Below are 13477 nucleotides of genomic sequence, written 5' to 3' on the forward strand. Positions count from 1 at the left end.
GTCCACTCATATATAGTATTCGTTTATCATATGAACTCAATAACTAATACTGATGGAAAACTTTTTCTTGAATGGTAAAAGAAATTTTGTTTTTGCACTCTTTTCGGCAAGAGTTTACTACACTGTCGCGCAGCAACAGGTCCGGACTTGCTTACATAGGCTTCACCACAGTTACGCTTCCTATTTAAAATAGCTTTTGAGTCGATATCGTTAGAATCTGATATTTCACCAATTAACAAATTTTGTTCAATTTGCAGTCCTGCTTTTGCTAATTCTTCTTTTGTAAAGTGTTCATAGCTTGAACTACTTTCCGGTTCTGAATGAATGTGAAAATCTGGATCTCTTACAGTGTCGTCGGAATCAAAATCTGGATCACTGTATACAACGCTATTAGCATTTACAATGCATTTTGTTGTCATATTAGGTGAATTATTTTGTTTGCTACTTTTCTTATTGAACTGATTTATCAATGTATTTACATTAAAAGGAAACCCGTTTAATATTGAGCGTGTTTCATTTTTTACTATTGGCTCAAATAATGTATTGGAATCTGCAGTTTCTTGTGAAGCTTAAAAAAGTTCAACTATATAATTTTTATAAACTATGGATTAATTTGTAAATTTAAATTACCTTTCTTCAATTCCGGAGTTTTTTTATCCCTATATTGGTTTTGTTCCCGAGCTAATTGAATTATTTTCAATATACGGGCAGTCATAATTAATTTTTTCAACAAAACTCAATATTTAAAGTTTTTGAATTAACGGTCAAATTGATTTTATATTACTATTGCTTTTATTTAAAAAATTTTTTGTTATTAAACTATTTTAACAGTTATTCACTCACTTAAAATATTTATTTTATTTTTCACTATATATGTATATGTAAATTACACTTACATTTGGTTTTAGGTTCATTTAATGACTGAACATTGATTTTGGAATAACTTACTAAGTAAACTTATAACTGGAATTTTAGGCCCGATAATACGGCAGAAGTGCATAACTGAGTTATATTTTCTCCCGTTTCATAAATTTTTCAGGAAGAACATCATAAGTCGAAATAGAATTGTTTATGCAACAATATTAATAAGGAAAAACGACCAAAGTCGAGATTGTAACTTTTGAACTCCAATGTGTTTTTATTTTCAAGTTTTTTAATGGAATCAGGAAAAAGAACTTAACTTAATTTTGGTTATTCTTCCTGTTATTGAAATAAGCAAATTAAGCAAATAACTGAGATAGTACGTTTTGGAAAAATCTGACAGGAAAAAATAAAAGTTAAGCACTTTAGTCACGACAAAATTTTCTGTGTAAAAGTAGAGGTATTTACACCAAATTTTGTCAGTATAGAGATTTTAATACGTAGAATTCAAAAATAACGTCAACTCGTTTTTGTCATAACTCGAGTTAGTCACTTTTGGCTTATTGCCACAGAATTATTAATAGATTAAGAAGATAAGGGAATACAAAATGTATGTTGCGATTTTTAATTGTTAATACTAAAATTCCAGCCCATACTTATCGCTGAAGCCAAGTTTTAGCTATAGCTTTCTACTAAACTTAATGCTAATTGTATTGAAAACCTATCGTCTAATAATAAATCTGACATTTCTCTGTAATGAGACACCCAATACAAATTTATAAAAATTCAAAATTTATTTTTCTTGTTTTTCATCTTGCTTAATCCATTAAAATCACCCCCTTCTTTTACATTACGATTACTTTGCTCTTCGTTTTTTATTATAAGGGTATTAGAGTTTTTTTTTTTTTATTTTGAATCTATTATTAAGGGTAACTATGTATAACATTTTATACTAAGCATCTATAATCAAAAAATAACTATCTGAAAGTAAAATATGTACCTATATTTTAGAAGACAATCGTATGAATCACATAGACAAACCAAAATTTCTTTGGTATACATTATCATTGTATAAAGTTATTTGAGCCCAAACGTATATAATGTAGAGAATATTGCGTACAATAATAAGAGTTCGCTGAAGCGTACATTGAATTAAAAATTCATCTAAGGATTTTTGGATTTTAAGATGTTATAAAGCATAATATTATATAGAATATATGACATTATTACATCAAATAAGAAAAAATTATAATGATGAAGATGGAAAGAAATTTTGTTAATATACGAGTATATAAAAGATATATTAGAATCGATTTATGGTCTCATCTGACATGGAGATTTAATTTTTTCGCGTCGATGAACAATAAAATAATGAAAATTTTTTCACATATTTCTGTATACTTATTTAATAAATGGGTTTCTTAAATCTTAATTTCTTGGATATTTTACAATATTTGGGCTATAGCTATATGCAAAGATAATATATAATTTGATATTTAAGAAATTTGTGGAGCAATTACATAATTATAAATTATTTTGTCACAAAAAAGTTTAGTCATTAATTTAAAATCCATTCGTCAGTCTCTGCATTTACAAAAAATGGAGACAAAAGTAGAGATTTTACAAGCATGTAGATTTTCCTTAGAAAATAATTCCTCTATAAAATAAAATTTTCGCCTATTTCTCCATTTCCTTAAATTATAGCAGTTTAAAGTCTTAAAAAAGGCAGTTTTTATTAGATTCTATTGTGCTAAAATCATGAAAAACTTTAAAACTTCACATACCTCAACCTATTTTTGATTTTTCTTTATACATGGTAAGTCCAAAGGAATATCAGTGGAAGAATATACGGGAGGATGGTTATGAAATACGGGAGGAGTTTTAAATTTGCATACATGTTGTTTTTTGTACTGAAATAATTTGAATACCAATACCCATAACAATATTTCAATGTTTTAATATAACCATTTAAATTAAATTGTTGCATAGTGAATTAAAGGAAAACTAAAATTTTATATTTTAATTTCCATTGCACAAAAACATGCAATATTCTTAATATTATTAAAAATTATTAATTTAATCATGATCCCTTGTAGTCTATATAAAAATAATTTAATAAAGATTTTGAATTAATTATCATCCTTGATATATAGACCTTAAATAAATCAAATAAATCTAAAACTGCGGGCCTTAAAACCAAAATCTCATTAACACTTGATTTTTTTAGTTCATATATGCTTTTGACATATATAAATTAATTTTTTTTAAAGGATTTCCAGTTGCACTTATACAATTCCATCTTAAGAAAATTAATTGATTGAAGAATCATTAGCTCAACCACATAATTTTTCACTCTGTATGATGCCTGTCATATAATGTGTATGTGGGTTTTTCTGTGTACGCATATATTATGTAAGTTATAAATTGTTTACCTAGGAACGTGAAATTTTTTTTTGAAAATCCTTAATATTTTAAAACCGTGGGTAAGGAGCAAGTAAACGTAAGTGTTGCATTATTCAAAAAACTCACTCATTTAAAAGTTCTTTGCTCTTTGCATTTAGCATGTTGTCATCTGTATTACTTTATTTCACATATGTATATGGTTACACACATCCAAATATGTTAGAGCTATCCTGGTCTTGAGCAATATAAGAACAAAATGTACGCGTCTATAAATTTTTTTGAATTTTATAATCTTTTTAAATTGATATCCTTCCGATTCAATTTATGTTTTTTTAAATATATGCTCGTAATAAAATAATGAATAAAAACAAAAAAAAATGCAGAAATATTATTTAACTGAAAAACTGAGCTAATCTTCTTCTTTTAACTCACCCTGCATAATGTTATATACCTTCCTTTTATAAGAATCATTGTTATATAACATGAATTATTTTAACTGTAAGGCTTGGTCTTATACTTACTAATCTTATGTTTAAACTAAAGAAAAAAAAAATAATTTTGCTTTCGTAAAAACTCAGTAGAGAAACTGAGAGTAACTCATTCAAAAATATTTCAATATTTATTTTTAGTCTTAGAGTTAGCGTTATTATTACGAACATTGCAGACATTACGCGACGGGATGCAGGCGCCAATCATATAATGTCAGATAATATGAGGTAAATGAAAAAAATCGACAAATAATATGAATGTTTGTGTGTGTGTGCACGGATAATATTGGGATGCATATTTACTCACTTTTTTACTCAACTTACTTTGAATTTAACATACATACATACATAAAATTTTTACGTCATTTTATAATTTTTATTACGTGTTTTTGACTTTGTTTATTTATTTTTAAGTAACGGTATTGTATACAATAAGAGAGGTATTGTAATGGTATCAAATTTCACATGTCAAATTTTTTTTGATACAGACAAATTAAATTTTTAGTCAGATTTTAATCTTTTCAATGTTCGACTTGACTACTTTAGTTGAAAATTAATATCAAAATTTACTTTAGTCATGGAATTTATCAACTTAGTTGATGTCATGTTTCAGCAACTGGACTTTTAAAAAATGGACCAATTTCAAATTTTTGATAATTTTTAAGAAAATAATCTTGAAATTTATTACGCGTGGTCTACATAACAGTGCGACGATTCAATTATCTTTCCTGAAAACCCGTTATCAACAACTGAGTTTTTGGAAAATCAATTTAACAGGCGTTTGATGTTTAGAATACCAGTTTGGGCGATTTTAAAATTTCAATTATATCTGAAAATCCGCGATCGTTTATCAGTTCGGTGCTGACCATATCAGATTTTTTTATTTCAAAAAAATTGCTGTTACCTTCACTTACCTTTACCTTCATTCCAAAAGTAGCACAAGAAACAGAATCGTCATCTTATTAAAATGATATAAAGGTATTTTATTTTTGTTATGAGATATCGTAGATGATATTAAACAGAAAAAAAGCAATAAAAACAAAAAAGGAAAAGAAATTATTTTATTTTTTTGAGATTGAAATTGATACAGGTGATCAGTCACATTTTTATTTTAATTTATTTTTTTTTTATATTGCGATCTCAATGATATCAATCTCATCGTTGGTCTACAGGCATTCTATATAATATGTGTATATAAACTGTATACATTGATAAGAAGAGTAAATTGTGTGTGTATAGGGATTCTACACTAGAAAGTTTTCTGAGATAAAAAGTAACAAAACAAAAAGAGTATATGAAGATTTTGAATTTAGAAGAAAATTTATGACGAAAACTCAAGTTGTACAAAAAAAACATATTAGATTTTCTGCGATATTTAAGTTGATTTTCTTATCTCAGGTTTTAAAGGTTAAAGATATTTTTTTTTTAAAGAAAAAAATATCGCATATAAAAAATGTTGAATTTTAAAGAAAATAATTCCTAGGAACAAATTGTAAATTTATGTTTTGAACAAGAGAAGTCATAAAAATCCAATTAAAGGTAATGAAAGAAAAAACATTAAAATTTCAAAATAAATAATTAGAATTTGAAAACTTAAAGGTTTTATAGCTAAAGTATACAATACGTAAACTGACCCTCTAAGTAATTAATTCATGTTAACAAAAAATTGGCAGATTGTCGTTTATTTAATTCTGTGCTTATGAATTAAAGTTACAAGATAGTTAGTTTATCTTCATCCATCACATGGAAATATTGCTTCAATTTATACTTATTCTATTGTTTGCATTGTATCAAACAGCAGCAATTTGCAGGGATTCCACCAACCCAAATCCTTCAATGCAAAACCTAAAAATCCTTTCTGCATGGCTTCAATGCAAAATATATTCAAATATGTAATATGCGACTAAGTGCAAGTGATTTCAAAAATCTCTTAGTCGAGTAGTAATAATAAATCCTATTTTGTTTTGAGTCGAAGTTTACAATCTACAATTTACACACAAATTATGTTAAATAAACATTCTTTGTTTTAAATATTGCCGTAAATATTGGTGTCGTATATATTTCGTTAGTAATTTTTTTCCATCTCCATCTCCTCTCAAGTTATCACCATTCGAAATTTTTAAAATTTGTTTCACATTTCCAATTTTCTATAAATGCAAAAATCTAATGGTAAATGCCATACAATTAAAAACTATAATTATTTTTCTTAATTCGGGAAATTAACCCTTAAATTCGAGCATTATGTTAACGTATTTTTAAATTTTTTTTTGGTTTATTTCAAAGATTGCATGCATTGTTCATCCAAAATGTATGCAATCTTCGAAATATACTCGTATATGAATGAAACTAATTTTTATAATATAGTACACAGATTATTTTTAAAAGCAGTATTTCCACTTGTTGAAGGGAAAAGTTCTACATTACCGTTGGTTTAACCAAATTTTATTCTCTTTAAATTCTAAATTAAAACCAATCTTAAAATATATGAAACCTAATATCGTGTTAGTAATAAAGTTATTGCATTTCATCTGTTCTATTTGAATAAAAGAATTTTGATTTGTTCCTGAAAATTTTAAAAACTAAATTAACAAAAACAATCACGTTCCTTTTTTTCTAGTTTTTTACATTATTGTAAAATATTACAGGAATAATAATAAAAATTTTACAGTTACACGTAAGAAAAAAACAAAAAGTCACAGGTATCTAATTACAAGGTAATAAAAATTATAAAATTATCACCACAAACCAATTCAAAAAAAAAAATTTAGAGAGACAATGTTGTTTCTGATTCCAGAATTTCATGGCGTTTATTATCTCCCATAATATAGTTTGGGTGTACATTTGCATTTTTTCCTGAAAATTGTAAATTGGAAAATAAACTATTGTACATCTGTTGTGTCTCCCTTAAACTCTCCATCATAACACACACGTATTACCTTACATACATGTATTATTAACTCATTAGGTCCAATCGATTCTTAAAACTATGAAACCATAATAATATTATATAGGAAGAAACAGAGAGGACAAGAGAAAAAATTGTAATAAAGTAAACGAAAAACATTAGAAAAGTTAATAAAGTTTATAAATTAATGTGGGTTAAAAAATTAACAACCAACTGATGATGATAAAACCAATATTTATTTCACATATATGTGAAAGACACACGTATACAATAAAGCTACTCTTATAAATACTATATGGAGTGTCGAATGTGGTATAAACCTTGGGAATCATCAAAAACTGTTAAAATATTTAAGAAAAGAAAAAAAAATTGGTACAACTTAACTATGCGCACTAAATATCTGTTATTTTTCCTTTTAATGAATTGAAGTACCATGTAAACGACAAGTCATCATCAAAAAACGAATCATTTATGATGAAATCAAGATATTTAGCATAGGTAACTAAAAGTAAGAAGATTGAGCCCAGCCAGCATAAAAACTAAAAACAAAGAAAAAGATGTAACAAAATTATTTTATAGTCTAGCACTCCAGCTAGATCATTTGGTAATTTCTTTTTTTTTAAGGTTTTTGTTTTAACTTTTTTTATATGTGATAATCGACTGTCAGTTTATTATGATTTCATATACCAAGTTGGTAAATTATTATTTTGTTTGTTTTGTCGTTTGTTTTTTTTTTAGGGGGGAATCAACCAAACGCAATAATCAAATACGAATCACCTCTACTTTTCTTTGTTTTTTTTTTTGCTATATAACGATTTTTATTATTAGCTTGTTAACTAGAATCATAATGAGATAAGAACATAAATTAGGTGGGGCTATTAAAATTATAATGAACATGTTTTACTTATACGAGTAGTTTTGAGAAAGATTTAAACTTCTTGGTATGTGAGATAATTTGGTGGTTGACATTTTTTGTTTTTTTTTTTTTACATTTATGTACGAGCAATTTATATGCAAATGAATTAAGGTTGATTCTTCTTGATAGAATTTTATTTTTAATACAAACTACCTTTAATTTTTGTTTTGTACCTGCGCGAACGTTTATTAAATTAAAGAGGAAATTATTGTTCTGGAAACAAGAGTTAATTAATTTTTTAAATGAATATTTAAACATTTATGTTTGTTCATAAAAATGGTTATATATATAGAGAGTTGTGGAATGGTTCATATAGTTTGCATAAAATTTATGAAACTTGTTCATTTTGTATGCATGAAGAAATATAATGATATTTTTAAAATTATATAGGTGAATTTGTACGCAACGGTGTAGTAGATTATTATTTTAATTTTTTAAGAAGCTTCTATTATAATTAAAATGTCATGTTTAAACAGTTTAAAATTCATATATAAGAATGAAATTTTAGTACATAGTTGAATATTAAAATTAGTTTTAAAAAAATTCACTTCTGTATGTAATATAAGATATTAGCTCCTGTTATTTACGATATTGAGTAATAAGATATTAGAACTAAAATTGTATCTAAAATAGGAAACGATATTTAAACAAAACGGCTTTCTAAATCTGAAGCAAGTCAACTATAGTCAAATAAATAACCAATTAGTTAGAGTCGACGTGGTTTAGATCCATATATTTTAGGTAATTAATAATTTATCGCGAAAGAATAAACTATTTTTGAAGCCATAATAAATTATTTAAGACGCTCGATCTTATTATTTGTTAGCATATCTACATATGCCCTTACAGAAATGGTCCGTGTAAACGTGCAAACTTTTGGATAAATATGTATTTTCGAATAGGATTGATGTAGTGGATGTAGACTAAGTAGTATTATGGTCGGTGTTTTTATACGCGAAACAGAAACACTAAGTCTGATCAAAGGAGGCAGAAAGAATCATACTAATACCATTACTACTAGGTACCATTTTGAGAAGCTATTATTTTTTCCCTACAAAACGAATTGGGTGCAAAAAAAAATAAAAATCGCTAACATGAAGCTGCATGCTGATAGACTCGAACAGTCCTCCTTATTCTAAGAGAGTAATGACAAATTCGTAAAGGACTATTAAAGGTTACTTGTAATTACCTACGAAATGCATAAAAAGAAGACAGATTGACGCATATACGACATCCCATTTTCAACCAGAAAATAATTATTGCGTCTATACAGGATAATTTAGTGAGAACTTCTAAATGGTAGAATCTAGCTTTAGTAGCGGATATTATTTTTTTAGTAGTTTAATGGTAAATATGGGCTTGCATGTATTCTGTATGGTGTCGAGAATGTGAGATTTCGAATAATTTAATACTTTCTGTCAATAGTTCATACATCTTCATCTTCCGTTAATTTTATAATTTAAGCACTAATGCCATTTGTTGAGCAATTTTCAATTTTTCAGTAATTTTTTCGAAATTATTATTTTTTAACACGAATTACATTATTCACCATAACCACTGCTAAAACTCATTATATTTAACTGAACACTATTTCCATTTAATTCCTTACAGATTAATATCACACTTTTTTTGTATTTTATTTTGAATACGCTTAAATCAATAATTAAATTTTCAGCGTTCAACTTTCACATTGCAAAATAATGGTCATTTGCTAAAATTTTTCTATTTCTTGTTCTTGTCTGAGAACTTTAAATATTTTAAACATTTTCACAGGATAGACACAAATAATGCGAATTATTTCGAAAATTTATTTTAAAATAAATTTCATGGAAAATTTTGTTTCTTAATTTTCTTTTTTTATTCTTACATTTTTCCTTGATTTGATTAGACTTTTTGGCTACATTTTATATGTTTTCGGCTTCAATTAAATGAAATTGATGAAAATTTGTTTTGATATCGAAATATTTTGCATTTTGTAAATCGTCATCTGTAATTTGTAAAAGAATTTGTTCTATACTAGAATTTTGAATTTTTTATAGTGTTGTTTATAATGATGTCAAAGAAGAATTTCTTTTTATTAAAATATTCATTAATACTTGCTATTTATGAAAATATTTACTGTCTGTCGAATAATCTTTGTGTATATTAAGAAATTTGAAAATGAAGTGCATATGCTTATAAAGAGAAGGAAGGTCTACTTAGGCACATTAAAATGTTGGTAGTTATTTTGATTGAATTTGACCGAATAATTATTAATATTTCGATCGAATTGTTCTGAACAAATTATTATTATTAAATTAGTTTATATTATTTAATTTTCTCCAGCATTTAACTGAATTTAACAATACTTAGATTTAACAAGCGAAACTTTTAAATGGCTCTAATTGATTACATATTTTAATGATGACTGATCACTCAAATTTCAATCCTTTACAATTAATTCAAGTCAATCCTTTACAATTAACAGGCAATTTGATTTAAATAGGAATTTTCATTTCTGAATTCTTTTTTCATTTTAATTATTTGTGATTATTATTACGTCATTACGTCAACGCTTAACATATGTCATTACTTTATTCATTACGATGGCAATCAGTTTAAGAATTTTTTCTAAAATTTTTTAAATATTTTCTTTAACATTTAAAAAAAGTATAAGAAAACAATTTTATTTTTGCGTTTATTCAAATTGCAATAAAACATTTTAAAATAAAATTAATTGAAAAGATTGGAAATTGAAAGCAACAAATTAAAAAGTAATTTCATGTCGTTTTGCATATATGTATACTTATGTAGAAATAAAGAATTTTCTTAACGAAATATACGATCATGATAAATTCTATAAGCGCACAACATACAATACTTAAATATAAGATATATAGGCATAAATATATGCATAAAATAACATAAAATTGATTGCAAGAAATTTTAACTAAGTGACAGCAAAGTAAAGTCATTTAGAATTAATTTTAATTCATTATTTGTTATTTTTAATAGACTATTTGGGTCTTGTAACGAAACTTGATACATTACTATAATTTCCGAAAAATGATAAATTTGGATACTCTTAGAAGTTTGGTAGGTTTTGTAAACGTATTCCAGATAAAAATTTAGTTGGACAATTAAGATGTTGTATGCCAAGTTGTTTGTTAATCAACCGAACATTGTTAATATATAAAAATGTTAGAAATGCGAGCTCACACATTCTTTGTTATTTCCAAAAACCTATGTAATTATAGAATATATGCTTAAAAAACCAAAAATAATGTGAATTTGAGCCTGTTATAGAGATGGTAATATTTGGCTTTGCGTTCTTTATAAAGCTCGATTTGTATAACTTATCGTTTCTATATCATTTATTTGGGAATTTTTTGATGGTATAATTTTTCAATACTTCGATTATTTTCTGCTATAGTGTACCGTAATATTTATGTTATTCGATATACATTATATAAAACTTGTTATAGTGGCTACAGTATAAAATTATAGATTTCTAGAACAGCCATGATTCATGAACACCCACCTACAAATAGCTCCTATTCTCAAATCTAAATATGATTGCAAATTGTATTTTGTATCATTAACTTGAATTTTAATTCTATGCATTTCCATAACATTGAATAACTTAAATATCTGTATGTAATTATATGAACGGATTGAAAAATAAAAGGGAGGGAACAAAGATCTTATTACATTTTATAGATATATTGAATTCTACATTTAAATTAATGCATCTATATTATTATATATCTTATATACATATAAGCACATTATACTTATTATTATGCTTTTTACATAGTTTCATAAAAGAAATGCTAATGGAAATCGGAAACAAATAAACGAAATCTTTATAAAAAGATTTTAAGGAACAAAAAAAAAAAATACAATAAGAAGTAGCCGAAGAACGCTACTAAATGACTACATAAAAGATGGCATGAAAAACTTACACTAATTGGTCTCAATTGTTACTGAAAATGTCTTCATTAATGTTATATATTATTTTATACATACTCCACAGTAATTGGATTTTATATATTATATTTATTTATTATGCATATTGTTAAAATATATTTATTATTTATATATTTAAAAAAAAATTATACACATACTTATATAAATGTTTTATGCATTCACATTTGAAAATACTAAGGCACAAGCATGTATAGATATCCAGAGGCTGATAGTTTCTTATCAAACCACGAATATCGATCATGATGATGTTAAATTGCACTTTTAAGTCTTGTACTTTGTTTTCTCGTGTTGTTTTTTTGTTGCTTGCTCTATATATATATATATATATATATCGCTTATTTTAAAACTGGATTTCACCGCCAATATACTGCTTTAAAATAATTTTTAAGCAGCCATTTATTGTATATATGCTTGTTATATACTCGCGCATACGGTAACTGTATCTGTTTATGCAATGTTGTTGTATATTATATATATAACAAAAAAAATAATTGAGATACTAAATTTAGCAATAAAAGTACATGAAAATCCAATTTCTAAGCAAATATCTTTTAAATGAAATTTCATTATCGAAGTTAAATAATATATATCTATATCTATTACGTACATTTGTACAAATATATGCATTTAAGCGATGAAAATTTATAGTATGAATAAAGATTTTCTCTCACACATTTAAGGTACTTAGACTATGCGTTATAATAATGATACCATCTTTAATTTTATATACACTTATACATTCTTTTATATATAACATGCTATATAGAGAGCGATTTATTTCAGAAATTGTTTCGTGACCTAAAATGTGGGTTTTCCAGTTTGTTTTATTGGAGTAAATATGGTATAAGTGTAATTTGTTTTTAACTTTTATGAATAAGAAAATTTATGCAAAAATTCGTTGAGGAAGAATAATTTAAAAAAAATTCTAAAAGGGTTGGTTACCTTATACTTTGTAAATAATTTAGTAGTTGAACAATGAAATGTTACTTGAACATATTACTATATATGATTGTGTCATATATATCAAATGATTTCGATATAAATATGATAAAAATTTTTAAATGGTTCGGAATGATAGCCATTTTGTTTTTAAAATTATGAAATGTAAAGTTGTGAGTATATGTATGTAATATATACATATATATCCACGTTTACGGAAGTTGCGGTAAGACTTTAGTACTAAGGTAATTAAATCTTAAATGCGTAACATTGTCGCATTTTTCTCACGGTGTTTTACGGTGCTATAGTTCCTACTGTACCTCTAAATTTTTTGTTCTGCTTCTGTTGAACAGCAGTGGAACGAAGCACGAAACACAATATATTCGGTTTCATGAAAATGTCGCGTTGACGACTTCTCACTTTTTCTATATTACAATTGAATTTGAAAATATCAATGATTTAAAAAAAAAACGTGTTACACAGAAACTGATCTAACCATATTTGGGGCTTAACAAAATGTAAACAGCTTAAATGTATTTTTTCATTAAGAGCACAAGCCAATGTAGAAAATCACTTTCATTAAGTTAAGAATGTAGTGTACTATTATTCATAATCTAATTATACCAAGTTCTTTGAAATCGACTTATGTCATTGTACTCCGAAATAAGTGTATATGAAAGAAAATATTAACAAACCTTTGAAATGGATCTTAAAATTCTTAAAAAATTTATTAAAGCATTTTTACAAGAAAATAAAATTATGCTTAAATATACAAAATATAATTTTTACATATTTTTTCAATTTGAATATTTCATGTAATTTTTTTCTATATACTTCATTTGAATTAGAAATTCATTATTTTTGAATTCCTGAATAATTATAGACTAAAGAAGAAAAATATTCAACATATTAAATGGCACCATGCCATAATTATAATTTTTTGTTAACTAGCGAAAAAATAATACAACATTTTTGAATATCAAAATATTAATTTTA

Source organism: Condylostylus longicornis, unplaced genomic scaffold, assembly GCF_029603195.1.
Source record: "Condylostylus longicornis isolate FDR11 unplaced genomic scaffold, ASM2960319v2 ptg000081l, whole genome shotgun sequence".
In the NCBI taxonomy this organism is placed as follows: Eukaryota; Metazoa; Arthropoda; class Insecta; order Diptera; family Dolichopodidae; genus Condylostylus; species Condylostylus longicornis.